The sequence below is a fragment of the Mus caroli genome, unplaced genomic scaffold (assembly GCF_978045245.1).
Source record: "Mus caroli unplaced genomic scaffold, Mus_caroli_1 scaffold_19, whole genome shotgun sequence".
NCBI classification, from domain to species: domain Eukaryota; kingdom Metazoa; phylum Chordata; class Mammalia; order Rodentia; family Muridae; genus Mus; species Mus caroli.
The window spans coordinates 1,678,271-1,694,735 of NW_028227274.1; positions in this window are offsets into that span (position 1 = coordinate 1,678,271).

Here is a 16,465-nt window from a genome sequence, read left to right on the forward strand (position 1 = left end):
TGTGAGGTGTGTGCAGGGATTGATATCAGTTATGCTTTCTACCTATTCCCTTGAGACAAGGTCTTTCTCTGAGCCTGGAGCTTGCTATCCTCTCATAGTCTCCCATCTCTCTATTCCTTCACCCTTCCCTGGCCTGGCCTGTCACTGACACCTAGCCACTCTCTTGGGCCTCCCTCCATTTTCCTGCCAACAGTGCTGGTGTTACAAGGCCTCCAGACAACACCCAGCTTTTTACATGGATGCTGGGTTCTAAAACTCAGTAATGCAGTTTGTGACTTGTGAGTGAGCCCTCATCCCTCATCTGGCTATTTGTATTGTCTTTGAGCATCTGCATACCTCCCAGCTTTGCCAACTCGATACCTAGATGCCTTTTTCCTCGGGACAAGCCACAGTGTACCCACCTGGCCTTTCTGGCAGTTCTAACATAGATAGGCCCTGCCAAGCAATCAGTATGGGTCCCAGTCCCCACAAGATGCAATGTAGAACCCTGGGCCTCCTTTCCACATAACACTCAGCTGCAAAGTCCAAGAACACAGACAGCTATGCATAATTGAAGACATAAGAAGCCCTGGGCTAGCTGCAGGAGAAAACATGATATGACAAATCATCCTGCCAGGGCCAAAATAAGCTTGAAATCCAAAATTTTAAAATAATGACTGCTCATTAAAGGCATCATCAGATAAAGCATTCTGCCTGTGTCACAAACCTGGCACTGAGAAAGCAGAGAGTCCCTGCTCTACCCAGGGAACTAGAGACTGCAGAAATTACAGCATCCAGGGGACCCAGATATGTCAGACGACACATGGCTGGTATGTCCTGTCATCTACCCTGCTGAGCAGCAGAGCAAGCACCTTGACAAAGACCCCTGTTTTAACAAATTGGGGAACTGAATTTTTTGGCTGCTTGGCAGCTATAGTCAAATGGCACAGTTGTGATGGCTTATTTAAAAAACAACAACAACAAAACAACAAAAAACCAGAACAGAATCCATTGCTTTGGGTTCTGGTGGCTGGGAGTCTGAGATCAGTATCAGCACAGTGGTAAAGTTCCCTCCCTGATTCAGAGATGGCAGAAAGGCCTGTGAGTGGCTGGGGTTTCTATGTCACACAGGTGACAGTTGTCAGGAGGGCTAGAGCACCAGACTCTGAGAAAGGAAGCCTTAGTGATGATATAGTGGGGAGCCTCTTAGCAGAGAGCAGAGATGGCACTGGCAGCTTCCATGATTGGATAGGCAGGTAGCAACACCCTGGAAATAGGCAGGAAAAATAGAAAGTGGGAACCTCATACCTCCTACGTGAAGTGCACACTACCCCCAAATCTCAGTGTGTTCTCTCAGACATAGCAAGATGTGTATTGTGATGATCAGACTGGAGTCTTACTTTTCCCCTTTCTCCCATGATTTCCAATGAAGGCATCACACACAGGAAAGACTCCAAAAGGTTTTGGGTCTTTATTCATTCAGGATGACTGGCTACCCGTCTGTCTTCTCAGAAGTACTTGCTCTGTAGTTCTAACTGAGCCAAAGCCGTGTCCAAAGTTTCAGTTCATTTCATAACGGTACCATCTGGGGAGACACTATCACTGACAATAGGCCTCTGAATCCTTTTTGCACAAAGTGAAAGGCTGGAGACAAAAGGTGACACCTATGGCCTGAGCTGGGCATATAGCAATCAGAATCGGCCCTGCCTTGGGGATCTCAGTGGCTCCAGTGCAGACTAAGTAGTACTGTGCAGCCACATGAGAGCTGGCAGGGAGGTTCTCTGGGTTGACTGTGAAATGTCCTTCATAGGCTCATGCATTTGAACACTCCATCTCTGGGTCATGGTGCTGCTTGAGAAAGTTGTAGAACCTTTAGGGGAGGAACTTTGTTGGAGGAAGTAGATTCCTGGGGGCTCACCTTTAGGTTTTCTATCCTGGCCCCACTTCCTATCCACTCTCTGCTTATTGGCTCCAGATTCAATGTGACCTCACTCTTCTGATGCTGCGCCTTCTCTGCCATGGAGACTGTGTGCTCTTGAACTGTAAGCCAGAATATCCTTCTTGTCTTAGATTGTTTTTGTTACCTATTTTGTCCCAGCAAGAAGACCGGTGTAATAACTAATACAGAAGTCAACAAGGAGGGAGACTCTTAGTGTCAGAAGCATAGACAAGGGGCCCTGACCTCTTGCTGTGCTGTGCTGTGCTGTGCTGTGCTGTGCTGTGCTGTGCTGTGCTGTGCTGTGCCAGAGATCCCAAGGAGCTCATGAGAAGTTTCTTCCCTTTTAAAATCATACCCAAGTACTTACATCCAGACTCAAAGCTACATAACTGCAGGAGCTGAGTAGAAAGGTTAGCAGTGTGTGTACTGAAGGAAGTCTGTGTCAGAGAGCATCCTCTCCTCTTCAGACTCTTCCCAAGATGCTCTGAGAGAGAGGAGGTAGGGAATCTTAAGGGAGGGGAAACAAGAGGAGCTGAACAGAGGAAACAGGGTGGATGCAAACCCTGGCTCTGCCACCTCTGGGGCACATGGCACTTACCATGAAGAGCTGTCCTGTGTCTCTTTCATGTTCCAGCCACAGAATACTTGGATTTGGGAAATTTTGGGAAATTTATAAAGAACGCAGATTTATTTTCTGCTGTTCTAAAGGCTGGGAAGTCTGAGATTAAGGAGCCCACAGGCTGGATCCCCTCATGATAGAAGGTACAAGTGCTAGGACCCTGTGAGAGAAAGAGATTCCCAATTCACGTTGGTAACAGACTCATAATGGAAACCAGTAGCATACAAGTGAAGATGTCCAAGGCAGGACCCCAAATGCCAACCATCATAGTGTACGGAAAGACAAACTCTATATGGTTTATTCTTTTTCCTCTTTATCCTCATTTTTGTTTTTTAAGATTTATTTTTAAATTACATATATGTGAGTATTTCCAGGATGGGAAGCAGCATGTGCACACCTGTGTACGTACCCATGAAGCATGTGTGGACCCATGAAGCATGAGCTGGAGCTGGAGCTAGAGGCTGTTGTGAGCTTCTCTGCAAGGGTGCTGGGCTGTGAAATTAGGTCTTCAGTAACAGGATGCATCTTTCCTTCTGGCTCAGGGTTGGTGTGCTACCCAGGTGTTTGCTAACTTCCTGAGCATGGGAGCCAAGTCTGGTGAGGTGGTGTAGAGAGATTGGCCTCTCCAGCAGAGGCAGGGCTCAGCTAGAGTGTACAGGTTAAGGGTGCATTTTCTGTGCCCCCTTTTTAGTGACCAAGTCTGCCTGCTCCTTCCCTTGGGAGCAGGAATCTCTAGAGTGCAGGTCACAATGACTGAGCCTTACATCAACTTCACACTAGGCCACACCAACCTCTGGAGACTCAAAAGCTTTGTGAGGGGTGAGTGGATACTGAAGGGAAAGGAGCCAATGTTCAGATGACTCAGATGATTTATAAGGCAATATATTCCTTGCTAAAGTGTTTTCAGAACACAATTGGATGAATTCTGAAGTCAACCCCAGCAGTCTCTCTCACACTCTGCAAGTGGACGTCACAGCCTCATGCATCCCAGCTGTTCCCACAGTGTATTCAGAGCAGTGTGTTCAGTGGGTTAACCTAGCAGCCAACACACCCAGGTTTATTTTAAAGATGTATTTTTATTATTTCTAATTGTATGTGTGTGTCCATGTATTTATTGGTATGTATATGTGAAGAGAGTTCAGAAAAGGGTGTCAGATTCCCCTGAAGGTACTGGTAGATGTGAGCTTCCTGGTGTGGATGCTGAATATCGAACTTAAGTCCTCTTAAAAATCAATTCTGCTCATAACCACAGAGCCATCTCTCCAGTACTGCCCTATGGTCATGAGTCTAGGCATTGCAGGACCTCTGTTTTAGCCCTATTGAGTTGATGGCAGGCATATGCCAGAGCTGGGTCTTTTATGAAACTCATCTTGGGAAAAATTCACTTCCAAGTTCATGTGGTTTGGAGAAGATTCCATTCCTTGCAGGTCATTGGACTATGGCCCATAGCTCCCTGCTTGATAAAGGCTGGAGGCTGTCTTGAATTTCCTGTCACTGACCTGTGCACAGTGCTTTCTCCATCAAAAGAGCAAGAGGAAGCCAAAGCAGTCTGGTGGGAAAATGGAAGATCTTCCCTAACAACCATGAAGTGCCATCCCACTGTCCTCCCCTTGCTGATCCATTTAACCAGAAGAAGGGCACAGATTCATAGTTGGAGATTCTACATGAATCTTCTACACCTGGTACACCAAAGAAAGGCCCTGGCATTGCATACCTGTTATTTTGGCACTGTGAGTGCTTGGAAAGCTGATGCATATAAGCCCAGGTTGAGCTATATAGTAAAGGATTGCCTAAAAAGCAGAATGTGTTGGCAAGTTGGCTCAGTGGGAAAGGATACTCACTGTACAATCTTGAGGACCTGAACTCTCATCTTAGAAGCCTCTTAAAAATCCAGGTGTGCCACAATGCTGTGGGAACCCCAGATAGAAGGACCACGGGGATTTCATGGCTGTCAGCTTAGCTCCAGGTTCTGTGGATAAGGTGGTTTAATAGAAAAGATCATTCAACACTCTCTACCTTGTTTGCAGGCATGTGCCCTTCCTTATACACATAAGTGTGTGTGAATCATATATTCACACACACAAAACAATGAAAAGGGCCATTGAAAATTTTGGCACCAAGAAGACCTCCTTTTTCTCTCATTGTGCACCACAAGAAGATCTACAGAGTCAACTAACCTGGGCCCATGTGCCCAACAAAGACTGAACCACCAACCAAAGAGCTTGCAGGGGCTGTACCTAGTCCCCCTCCGCAATCCCCAACACATTTGTAGCCAATAGGCAGCTAGGCCTTCATGTGATCGTCCTAATAATTGGAACAGGGGCTGTCTCTGACTCTGTTGTCTGTCATTGGATTCCCTGGTTGGGTCTCAGTGGGGGAGGATGTGTTTAGTCTGCTGGGAACAAGGTGCTACTCAAGACAGAGCTTCCCATTCTCCAAGGAAAAGAGAGAATGGGGGAAGAATTTGTAAGGGTGGGACTGGAAGTTGAGGAGGGAGGGCTTTGATGAAAGGGGTTAAATAAATTACTGGAAAACATACAGTCTATAATAGCTTGTATGAAAATGCCCTCATAGACTCATAGGGAGTAGAATCATTAGAGGTGTGGCCTTGGAAGAAGTTGTCTCATTCTCATTCTGTTACTTGAGAATCTACATATAGAAGTCTCAGTTATCATCACCATCTCTCCCTGCATGCCACCCTACTTCTCATCTCACCTTGGCAATAACGGGCTAAATCTCTGAAACTGTAAAGAAGAGAACACTGTGAAACAAGTGTAAGCACTTAAAGAATTACAGAAAAACACTGCTAAACAAGTAGAAGCCCTTAAAGAAGAAACACAAAAATCCCTTAAAGAATTACAGGGAAACACATCCAAACAGGTGATGGAATTGAACAAAACCACCCAAGATCTAAAAATGGAAGTAGAAACAATAAAGAAAACCCAAAGGGGGACAACTCTGGAGATAGAAACCCTAGGAAAGAAATCAGGAACCATATATGCAAGCATCAGCAACAGAATGCAAGAGATGGAAGAGAGAATCTCAGATGCAGAAGATTGCATAGAGAACATGGACACAACAATCAAAGAAAATGCAAAATGCAAAAAGATCCTAACTCAAAACATCCAAGAAATCCAGGACACAATGAGAAGACAAAACCTACAGATAATAGGAGTAGATGAGAATGAAGATTTTCAACTTAAAGGGCCAGGAAATATCTTCAACAAAATTATAGAAGAAAACTTCCCTAACCTAAAGAAAGAGATGCCCATGAACATACAAGAAGCCTACAGAGCTCCAAATAGACTGGACCAGAAAAGAAATTCCTCCCAACACATAATAATCAGAACAACAAATGCACTAAATAAAGATAGAATATTAAAAGCAGTAAGGGAAAAGGGTCAAGTAACATATAAAGGTAGGAATATTAGAATTACACCAGACTTCTCACCAGAGACTATGAAAGCCAGAAGATTCTGGACAGATGTTATACAGACCCTAAGAGAACACAATTGCCATCCCAGGCTACTATACCCAGGAAAACTCTCAATTACCATAGATGCAGAAACCAAAATATTCCATGACAAAACCAAATTCACACAATATTTTTCCATGAATCCAGCCCTTCAAAGGATAATAAAGGGAAAACACCAACACAAGGATGGAAACTACACCCTAGAAAAGACAAGAAAATAATCCTTTAACAAACCTAAAAGAAGACACCTGCAAGAACACAATGCCAACTTTAACAACAAAAATAACAGGAAGCAACAATTACTTTACTTTAATATCCCTTAATATCAATGGACTCAATACCCCAATAAAAAGACATAGTCGGACAGATTGGCTACATAAACAGGACTCAACATTTTGCTGCTTACAGGAAACCCACCTCAGGGAGAAAGACAGATACCACCTCAGAGTGAAAGGCTGGAAAACAATTTTCCAAGCAAATGGTTTGAAGAAACAAACTGGAGTAGCCATTCTAATATCGAATAAAATTGACTTCCAACACAAAGTTATCAAAAAAGACAAGGAGGAGCACTTCATACCCATCAAAGGTAAAATCTACCAAGATGAACTCTCAATCCTGAATGCCTATGCTCCAAATGCAAGGGCAGCCACATTCATTAAAGAAACTTTAGTAAATCTCAAAGAACACATTGTACCTCACACAATAATAGTGGGAGACTTCAATGTCCTACTCCCATCAATGGACAGATCCTGGAAACAGAAACAAAAAACCCAGACACAGTGAAACTAACAGAAGTTATGAAACAACTGGATTTAACTGATATCTACAGAACATTTTATCCTAAGAAAAAAGACATACATTCTTCTCAGCACCTCATGGTACCTCCTCCAAAATTGACCATATAATTGGTCAAAAAAACAGGCCTCAACAGATACAAAAATATTGAAATTATCCTATGCATCCTATCAGATCACCACAGACTAAGGTTGATCTTCAATAACAACGTAAATAAAAGAAAGCCAACATTCATGTGGAAACTGAACAACACTCTACTCAATGTAACCTTGGTCAAGAAAGAAATTAAAGACTTTTTAGAGTTTATGAAAATGAAGCCACAACATACCCAAACTTATGGGAAACAATGAAGGCAGTCCTAAGAGGAAAACTCATAGCCCTGAGTGCCTCCAAAAAGAAACTAGAGAGAGCATACACTAGCCGCTTGACAGCACACCTAGAAGCTCTAGAATGAAAGGAAACAAATTCACCCAAGAGGAGTAGACTGCAGGAAATAATCAAACTCAGGGATGAAATCAACCATGTGAAAACAAAAAGAACTATTCAAAGAATCAACCAAACCAGGAGCTGGTTCTTTGAGAAAATCAACAAGATAGATAAACCCTTAGCCAGACTAATTAGAGGGCACAGGGACAGTCTGCTAATTAACAAAATCAGAAATGAAAAAGGAGACATAACAAGAGAACCTGAGGAAATCCAAACCATCATCAGATCCTACTACAAAAGACTATACTCAACAAAACTGGAAAATCTGGATGAAATGGACATTTTTCTAGACAGATACCAGGTACCAAAGTTAAATCAGGATCAGATTAACAAATTAAACAGTCCATTCCCCCCCCCCCAAAAAAAACAGGACCAGATGGGTTTAGTGCAGAGTTCTATCAGACCTTCAAAGAAGACTTAATTCCAACTCTCCTCAAACTATTCCACAAAATAGAAACAGAACGTGCTTTACCCAATTCATTCTATGAAGCCACAATTACTCTGATACCTAAACCACACAAAGATCCAACAAAGAAAGAGAACTTCAGACCAATTTCCCTTATGAATAACGATGCAAAGATACTCAATAAAATCCTTGCTAACCGAATCCAAGAACACATTAAAATGATCATCCATCATGACCAAGTAGGCTTTATTCCAGGGATGCAGGGATGGTTTAATATATGGAAATCCAACAACATAATCCACTATATAAACAAACTCAAAGACAAAAATCACATGATCATCTCGTTAGATGCTGAGAAAGCATTTGACAAAATCCAACACCCCTTCATGATTAAAGTCTTTAAAAGACCAAGAATTCAAGGCCCATACCTAAACATAATAAAAGCAATCTACAGCAAACCAGTAGCCAACATCAAACTAAATGGAGAGACATTCAAAGCAATCCCACTAAAATCAGAGACTAGACAAGGCTTCCCACTTTCTTCTTACATATTCAATATAATACTTGAAGTCCTAGCCAGAGCAATTCGACAGCAAAAAGAGATCAAGGGGATACAAATTGGAAAAGAAGAAGTCAAAATATCACTATTTGCAGATGATATGATAGTATATATATGTGACCCTAAAAATTCCACCAGAGAACTCCTAAACATGATAAACAGCTTCAGTGCAGTAGCTGAATATAAAATTAACTCAAACAAATCAGTGACCTTTCTCTGCCCAAAGAATAAACAGGATGAGAAAGAAATTAGGGAGACAACACCCTTCACATTAGTCACAAATAATATAAAATATCTTGGTGTAACTCTAACTAAGGAAGTGAAAGATCTGTTTGATAAGAACTTCAAGTTTTTGAAAAAAGAAATCAAAGAAGATCACAGAAGATGGAAAGATTTCCCATGCTCATGGATTGGCAGGTTTAATATAGTAAAAATGGCTATCCTGCTGAAAGCAATCTACAGATTCAATGCGATCATCATCAAAATTCCAACTAAATTCTTCACAGAGTTAGAAAGGGCAATTTGCAAATTCATCCGGAATAACAAAAATCCTAGGATAGCAAAAACTATTCTCAACAATAAAAGAACCTCTGGGGGAATCACCATGCCTGACTTCAAGCTGTACTACAGAGCAATTGTGATAAAAACTGCATGGTACTGGTAAAGTGGCAGACAGGTAGGTCAAAGGAATAGAATCAAAGACCCAGAAATGAATCCACACAGTTATGGTCACTTGATCTTTGACAAAGGAGCTAAAACTATCCAGTGGAAAAAAGACAGCATTTTCAACAAATGATGCTGGCAAAACTGGTGATTATCACGTAGAAGAATGTGAATTGATCCATTCTTATCTCCTTGTACAAAGCTCAAGTCTAAGTGGATCAAAGAACTCCACATAAAACCAGAGACACTGAAACTTATAGAGGAGAAAGTGGGGAAAAGTCTTGAAGATATGGGCACAGGGGAAAAATTCCTGAATAGAATAGCAATGGCTTGTGCTGTAAGATCAAGAATCGACAAATGGGACCTCATAAAATTGCAAAGCTTCTGTAAGGCAAAAGATACCGTCATTAAGACAAAAAGGACACCAACAGATTGGGAAAGGATTTTTACCAATCCTAAATCTGATAGGGGACTGATATCCAATATATACAAAGAGCTCAAGAAGCTGGACTCCAGAAAACCAAATAATCCCATTAAAAAATGTTCAACATCCTTAATCATCAGGGAAATGCAAATCAAAACAACCCTGAGATTTCACCTTACACCTGTCAGAATGGCTAAGATCAAAAATTCAGGTGACAGCAGATGCTGGTGAGGATGTGGAGAAAGAGGAACACTCCTCCATTGCTGGTGGGATTGCCAGCTGGTACAACCACTCTGGAAATTAGTCTGGCGATTCCTCAGAAAAATGGACATAGTACTACTGGAGGATCCAGCAATACCTCTCCTGGAAATATGCCCAGAATATGTTCCAACTGGTAATAAGGACACATGATCCACTATGTTCATAGCAACCTTATTTTTAATAGCCAGAAGCTGGAAAGAACCCAGATTTCCTTCAACAGAGGAATGGATACAGAAAATGTGGTACATTTACAGAATGGAGTACTACTCGGCTATTAAAAACAATGAATTTATGAAATTCTTAGACAAATGAATGTATTTACAGGATATCATCCTAAGTGAGGTAACTCAATCACAAAAGAAGTCACTTGATATGCACTCACTGATAAGTGGATATTAGTCCAGAACCTTAGAATACTGAAGATATAATTTACAAAACACAAGAAAATCAAAAAGAAGGAAGACCAATGTGTGGATACTTCATTCCTCCTTAGAATAGCAAACAAAATACCCATGGAAGGAGTTACAGAGACAAAGTTTCGAGCTGAAATGAAAGGATGGACCATCCAGAGACTGCCCCACCTGGGGATCCATCCCATAATCGGCCACCAAATGCAGACACTATTGAATATACCAGCAAGATTTGCTGAAAGGACCCTGATATAGCTGTCTCTTCTGAGGCTATGCAGTGCCTGGCAAATACAGAAATGGATGCTCACAGTCAGCTATTGGATGGAACACAGGGCCCCCAATGGAGGAACTAGAGAAAGCACCCATGGAACTGAAGGGGTCTGCAACCTGATAGGTGGAACAACATTATGAACTAAGCAGTACCCCCCAGAGCTCTTGTCTCTAGCTGCATATGTAGCAGAAGATGGCCTAGTCTGCCATCGTAGTGAAGAGAAGTCCCTTGGTCTTGCAAACTTTATATGCCCCAGTACAGGGGAACACCAGGGCCAAGAAGTGGTAGTGGGTGGGGAGGGGAGCAGGGTGGGGCGAGGGTATAGGGGACTTTTGAGATAGCATTTGAAATGTAAATGAAGAAAATATCTAATAAAAAATGGAAAAAAGCCCTAAGACACAGTACCTTCATAATTTTTAAATAATTATCTAAATCAAAATTTTTATTTTATATTTTTTACAGAAATTTGGAGTAATATTAAAATAACTAAATACAGCACTACAGCCATGAAGCAAGTAGTCCAGCTGCATGTCTCCACTTCTCCCTCCTCTCCTCCAAATCTAATCCCCCAATTTCACCCCCATCTCTGTACCTGACCATCTGTAGTAGCTTCCCTCTCCTCACTGCCAGAATCCACAGCATAGACCTTTTCCTCTAACCATCATCCCCACTCATTCCATTATCCCAACTCCAAACTCCAGAGCAGACATTCTCTGGGAACCCACAAGCCAAGACTGCCAAGCAGAGCAGGTGGGCAAGCTTCAGATCTCCACTTTCCCTTCTCCCTCAGGATCCAATCCCAAGTCTGTGTCAGACTGTTTTGCCCTCTCCCCACTCTCTGACCCCATTCCCAGAGTTTAAGCAGATGCTGGTAGAACTCTCTGCTTTCCTGTCTCTTGTTGCTCCCACTCAGGCCCATCTCCATTCCTAAATGTCAGTCCTCAGTACCTAGAAATATTTTACCAGAAACCCCCAGTGGCCATACCTATTACAATGACAGAAGAATTTTCTACCAGGCAACACACAGACACCACAACCTAAGAACTAGAGAGGGCAACAGAAACCAAGGAACAAAACACCCACCCATCAAAGACATGACCAGATATCAGCACCTAGAATTACAATCTTTCTAAATCCAGATTCCTAAATTCCAATGTGAAAATAAAATCAAAACAGCCAGGACAATGTCTCCACTAGAACCTAGCAACCCTAGCACAGCAGGTCCTGAGAATTCCAACATGACTAAAGCACAAGACAAAGACCAGCATTACAGACATGATAGAGGTTCTTAAAGAAGAAGTCTATGAAAACACAAAGAGTGGAAGCAAATTAATAAAACAGTTCAAGACCTAAAAGTGTAAATATAATCAATAAAGAAAACCCAAATGGAGAAAAATTCGGAAACAAAAAAATGTAAGAACTTACATAGGAACTACAGAAGGCAAGCTTCACCAACTGAGTACAAAAGATGGAAAAGAGAACCTGGGGCATTAAAAACACCATAGAAGAAACAGATACATCCGTCAAAAAAAGTGTTAAAAATTTAAAATTCCAGGAAATCAGAAAAGATTGAATCTAAGAATAACAGGAATCAAGGAAGAAGAAATACAAATCAAAGGCACAGAAATTATTTTCAACAAATTCATAGAAGAAAAAAATTCCCAACCTAAAGAAGGAGATGACTATCAAAGATACAAGAAGCATACAGAACTTGAAATAGACTGAAACAGAAAAGAAATTCCCCTTACACATAATAATCAAAACACTAAACATACAAAACAAAGAATGACTATTAAAAGCTGCAAGGAAAAAGGACCAAGTAACATAAAGCAGACCTGTCAGAATTACACCTGACTTTTCAGTGGAGACTCTAAAAGCCAGAAGGACTCAGCCAACATGCTGCAGCTTCTCAGAGACCTAGTTACTATATCCAGAGACATTTCCAATCACAATAGATGGAGAAAATAAGATATTTGTGATGAAACCAAATTTAAGCAGTGCCTGCAAATTCAACCCTACAGAAGTCACTAAAAGACAAACTCAAGCCTGAAGAGGTTAGTTACACTCAATAAAACACAATGAAATAAATAATCTCTGACTAGCAAATTAAAATGGTGACATATACACAGACACACCTTAAAATAACTATATATATATATATATATATATATATATATATATATATATATATATATACCATAACAATAACAAAACAACAGTAATCAGCAAACACTACACTTTGATATCTCTCAATATCCAGTGGTTTCAATTTTCCAATAAAAAGACACAGAATACACTGACAGAATGGATGCAAAAACATTCATTCATTTGCTAAATCCAAGAAACACACCTTAATGTCAAGGATAGACATCACCTCAGGATTAAGAGATGGAAAAAGATATTCCAAATAAATCAACCTAAGGAGCTGGTGTATTCATTTTACAATCTGGTAAAATAGACCAAAACTAACCAGAAAAGATAGGGTAGTGTGGATTGCTATTTTTATGCATGTGGGTCACAAGATAAAGTGAGTCATGAGATGATCACTGCCTGTAATTGGGCAGTGGAAAAGAAAGGCAGGCTGAGAACTTTAGAGATGAGTACAGAGGAACACAGGACCAGAGAAGAAACGAAAGAGAGTAAGAGATAAGCTGGAACCTATAGGAAAGGAAGAGGAGCCAGAACCACACAGTCCTGGGAGACATAAGTAATGAGGATTTCTTAGATAGATGATTAAATAATAGTAGGGTGCGTTTGCCTCATCTAGAGGTATAGTTTGTGTTTATATTCGATTGAGTTTTTAGTTTATTGCGTGGGCAATTTATGCATTAAGAATTTACTAGCCTTCTGGTCGGCACTAGCCCTGGTCCACCTTGGGCACAAATTTGGCAGATGGTCCCATGATCCCCAGAGCACTCTCCACAATGCAGGCACCCTAGCACACCCAGGATCATAGGATCACTGGTGAGTCAAATGCAACATCTGTCCCAAAATAAGCGTGAGGGGCCTGTGACAGCAGGAGTAAGGACACAGGAGCCCTGCCTGACCAGCAGCTCGGGTTCCTTCTGGTTGGTGCTGGTCTACCTTGGTTTCGAACACAGTGGACAGCCCCACAGTTCCCAGAGGAGGTATCACTTCTAGGTGCTGTAACACACCCAGGATCTTAGGATTCCAGGATTCCACCATTCCAGGAGCTTGGTCACACCAGGATCTCAGGGTCTCAGAGGAAGCATGACTCCCAAGAACTCTGACACACCCATAATCTAAGGTTAACAGGATCTCAGAATCATAGGATCACAGAGAAAGCTGGACTCTGAGGAGTTCTGAATCAACCAGCATCACAGGAAGGACAGGGTCCAATCAGATATACTGAGGTTAGTGAGCACTTGAGATAATCAGATAGCAGGAGGCAACCATATGAACAGAAGCAACAGAAACCAAGGTTACTTGGCGTCATCAAAACCCAACACTCCAATCATAGTAAGTCCTGGATGCACCATCACACCAGAAAAGCAAGATGTGGATCTAAAGTCACATCTATGATGATGATGGAGGACTTTAAGAAGGAAATAAATAACTCCCTTAAAGAAATACAGGAGAACACATCCAATCAGGTGAAAGAACTGAACAAAACCATCCAGGATCTAAAAATTGAAGTAGAAACAATAAAGAAATCACAGAGGGAGACCACTCTGGAAATAGAAAACATAGGAAAGAAGTCAGGAGCCATTGATGCAAGCATAACCACCAGAATACAAGAGATAGAAGAGAGAATCTCAGGTGCAGTAGATACCATAGAAAACATTGACACAACAATCAAAGAAAATGTGAAATGCAAAAAGATCCTAACCCAAACCATCCAGGAAATCCAGGACACAATGAAAAGACCAAAACTAAGGATAATAGGTATATATGAGAAGGAAGATTTCCAAATTAAAAGGCCAGTAAATATCTTCAACAAAATTATAGAAGAAAACTTCCCTAACCTAAAGAAATAGATGCCCATGAACATACAAGAAGCCTACAGAACTCCAAGTTGGTTGGGTCAGAAATTCCTCCCATCATATAATAATCAAAACACCAAAATGCACAAAACAAAGAAAGAATATTAAAAGCAGAAAAGGAAAAAGGTCAAGTAACATATAAAGCCAGACCTATCAGAATTACACCTGACTTCTCCCCCAAAGACTATAAAACCCAGAAGATCCTGGGCAGATGTCATACAGACCCTAAGAGAGCACAAATACCAGTCCAGGCTATTATACCCAGAAAAACTCTCAATTACCATAAATGGAAAAACCAAAGTATTCTATGACAAAACTAAATTTACACAATATCTTTTCACAAATCCACCCCATCAAAGGATAATAAAGGGAAAACTTCAACACAAAGAGTGAAACTAAGCTCAAGAAAAAGCAAGAAAGTCTTTCAACAAACCTAAAGAAGATATCCATATGAACAGAATTTAACTCTAGCAACAAAAATAACAGAAAGCAACAACTGCTTTTCCTTAATATCTCTTAATATCAATGGATTCAATTCCCCAATAAAAAGACATAGACTAAAGGACTGGTTACAAAAACAGGAACCAACTTTTTGCTGCATACAGGAAACCCACTTCAGGGATAAAGACAGACACTACCTTAGAGTAAAAGGCTGGAAAACAATTTTCCAAGCAAATGGTCCCAACAAACAAGCTGGAGTAGCCATTCTAATATTGAATAAAATCAACTTTCAACCTAAAGTTCTCAAAAAAGATAAGGAGAGATACTTCATCCCTCCTTAAAGGTAAAATTTACCAAGATTACCACATTCATTAAAGAAACTTTGCTAAAACTCAAAGCATACATTACATGTCACACAATAATAGTGGAGACGTCAACACCCCACTCTCATCAATGGACAGATCCTGGAAACAGAAACAAAACACAGACACAGTGAAACTAACAGAAGTTATGAAACAAATGGATTTAACTAATATCTATAGAACATTTCATCAAAAATAAAAAAGATATACTTTCTTCTCAGCACTTCATCGTACCTTCTCCAAAACTGACCATACAATCAGTCACCAAACAGGCCTCAGCAGATAGAAAAATATTGAAATGATCCCATCAGATCACCACAGACTAAGGGTGATCTTCAATAACAACATAAATAATAGAAAACCCACATACACATGGAAGCTGAACAACAATCTATTCAATGATAATTTGGTCAAGGAAGAAATACAGAAAGAAATTAAAGACTTTTTAGAGTTTAATGAAAATGAAGTCAGAACATACTCAAACTTATGAGACTTAAGACTGAAAGCAGTCTTAAGAGGAAAACGCATAGCTCTGAGTGCCTCCAAAAAGAAACTGGAGCGAGCATACACTAGCAGCTTGACTGCACACCTGAAAGTTCTAGAACAAAAGGAAGCAAACTCACCACAGAGGGATAGAAGGCAGGAAATAAACTCAGGGCTGAAATCAACCAACTGGAAACAAAAAGAACTATACAAAGAATCAACAAAACTAGGAACTGTTTCTTTAAGAAAATCAACAAGATAGATAAACCCTTAGCCAGACTAACTAGAGGGCACAGGGACAGTATGCTGTGGTCTCCCTTCCCCCAGCCTGGAACCTGCCTGCTCTAGGGTGGAGCTACCGGCTCATTCGTCCTGCCACGCCCACTGCTGGAACCTGACCTTGCTGCCTGAAGGCACACACGTGTTCGTCCTGCTACTGGACCCTGAGTTACTTGGCGGGAAATTGGGTTCCCTCCCCCTTCCTTTATAAACTGAGTGTCTGGAAATATTAAATTGAGTCTTGATCCGAATGTTGTCTTGACTCCATTGTTTCTTCCGCCCTATCTAGTTACCTCTCTTTGCAGGGAACTGCCATTCTCAGTTGAACCGTTCGTGTTGTGGACCGCGGGCGGGCCGCAACAGTTGGCGCCAGAACTGGGACCTGAAGAATGGCAGAGAGATGCTAAGAGAAACGATTGCTGTGTGGAGCTCCACAAGAAAGGAAAGAATCGTCGTATCGGAGGAGCATCGGAGCAACGGACAGGTACACATGCTAGCGCTAGCCTAAAAAATTTCAGTTTTGTAAAGTGTTGCGGGGATGCAGTAGGATACGAAGCAAGTTTGAAGCAGTGCTGACCCAACACTGGTTCTGCTTGGGGTCAGCAGTTC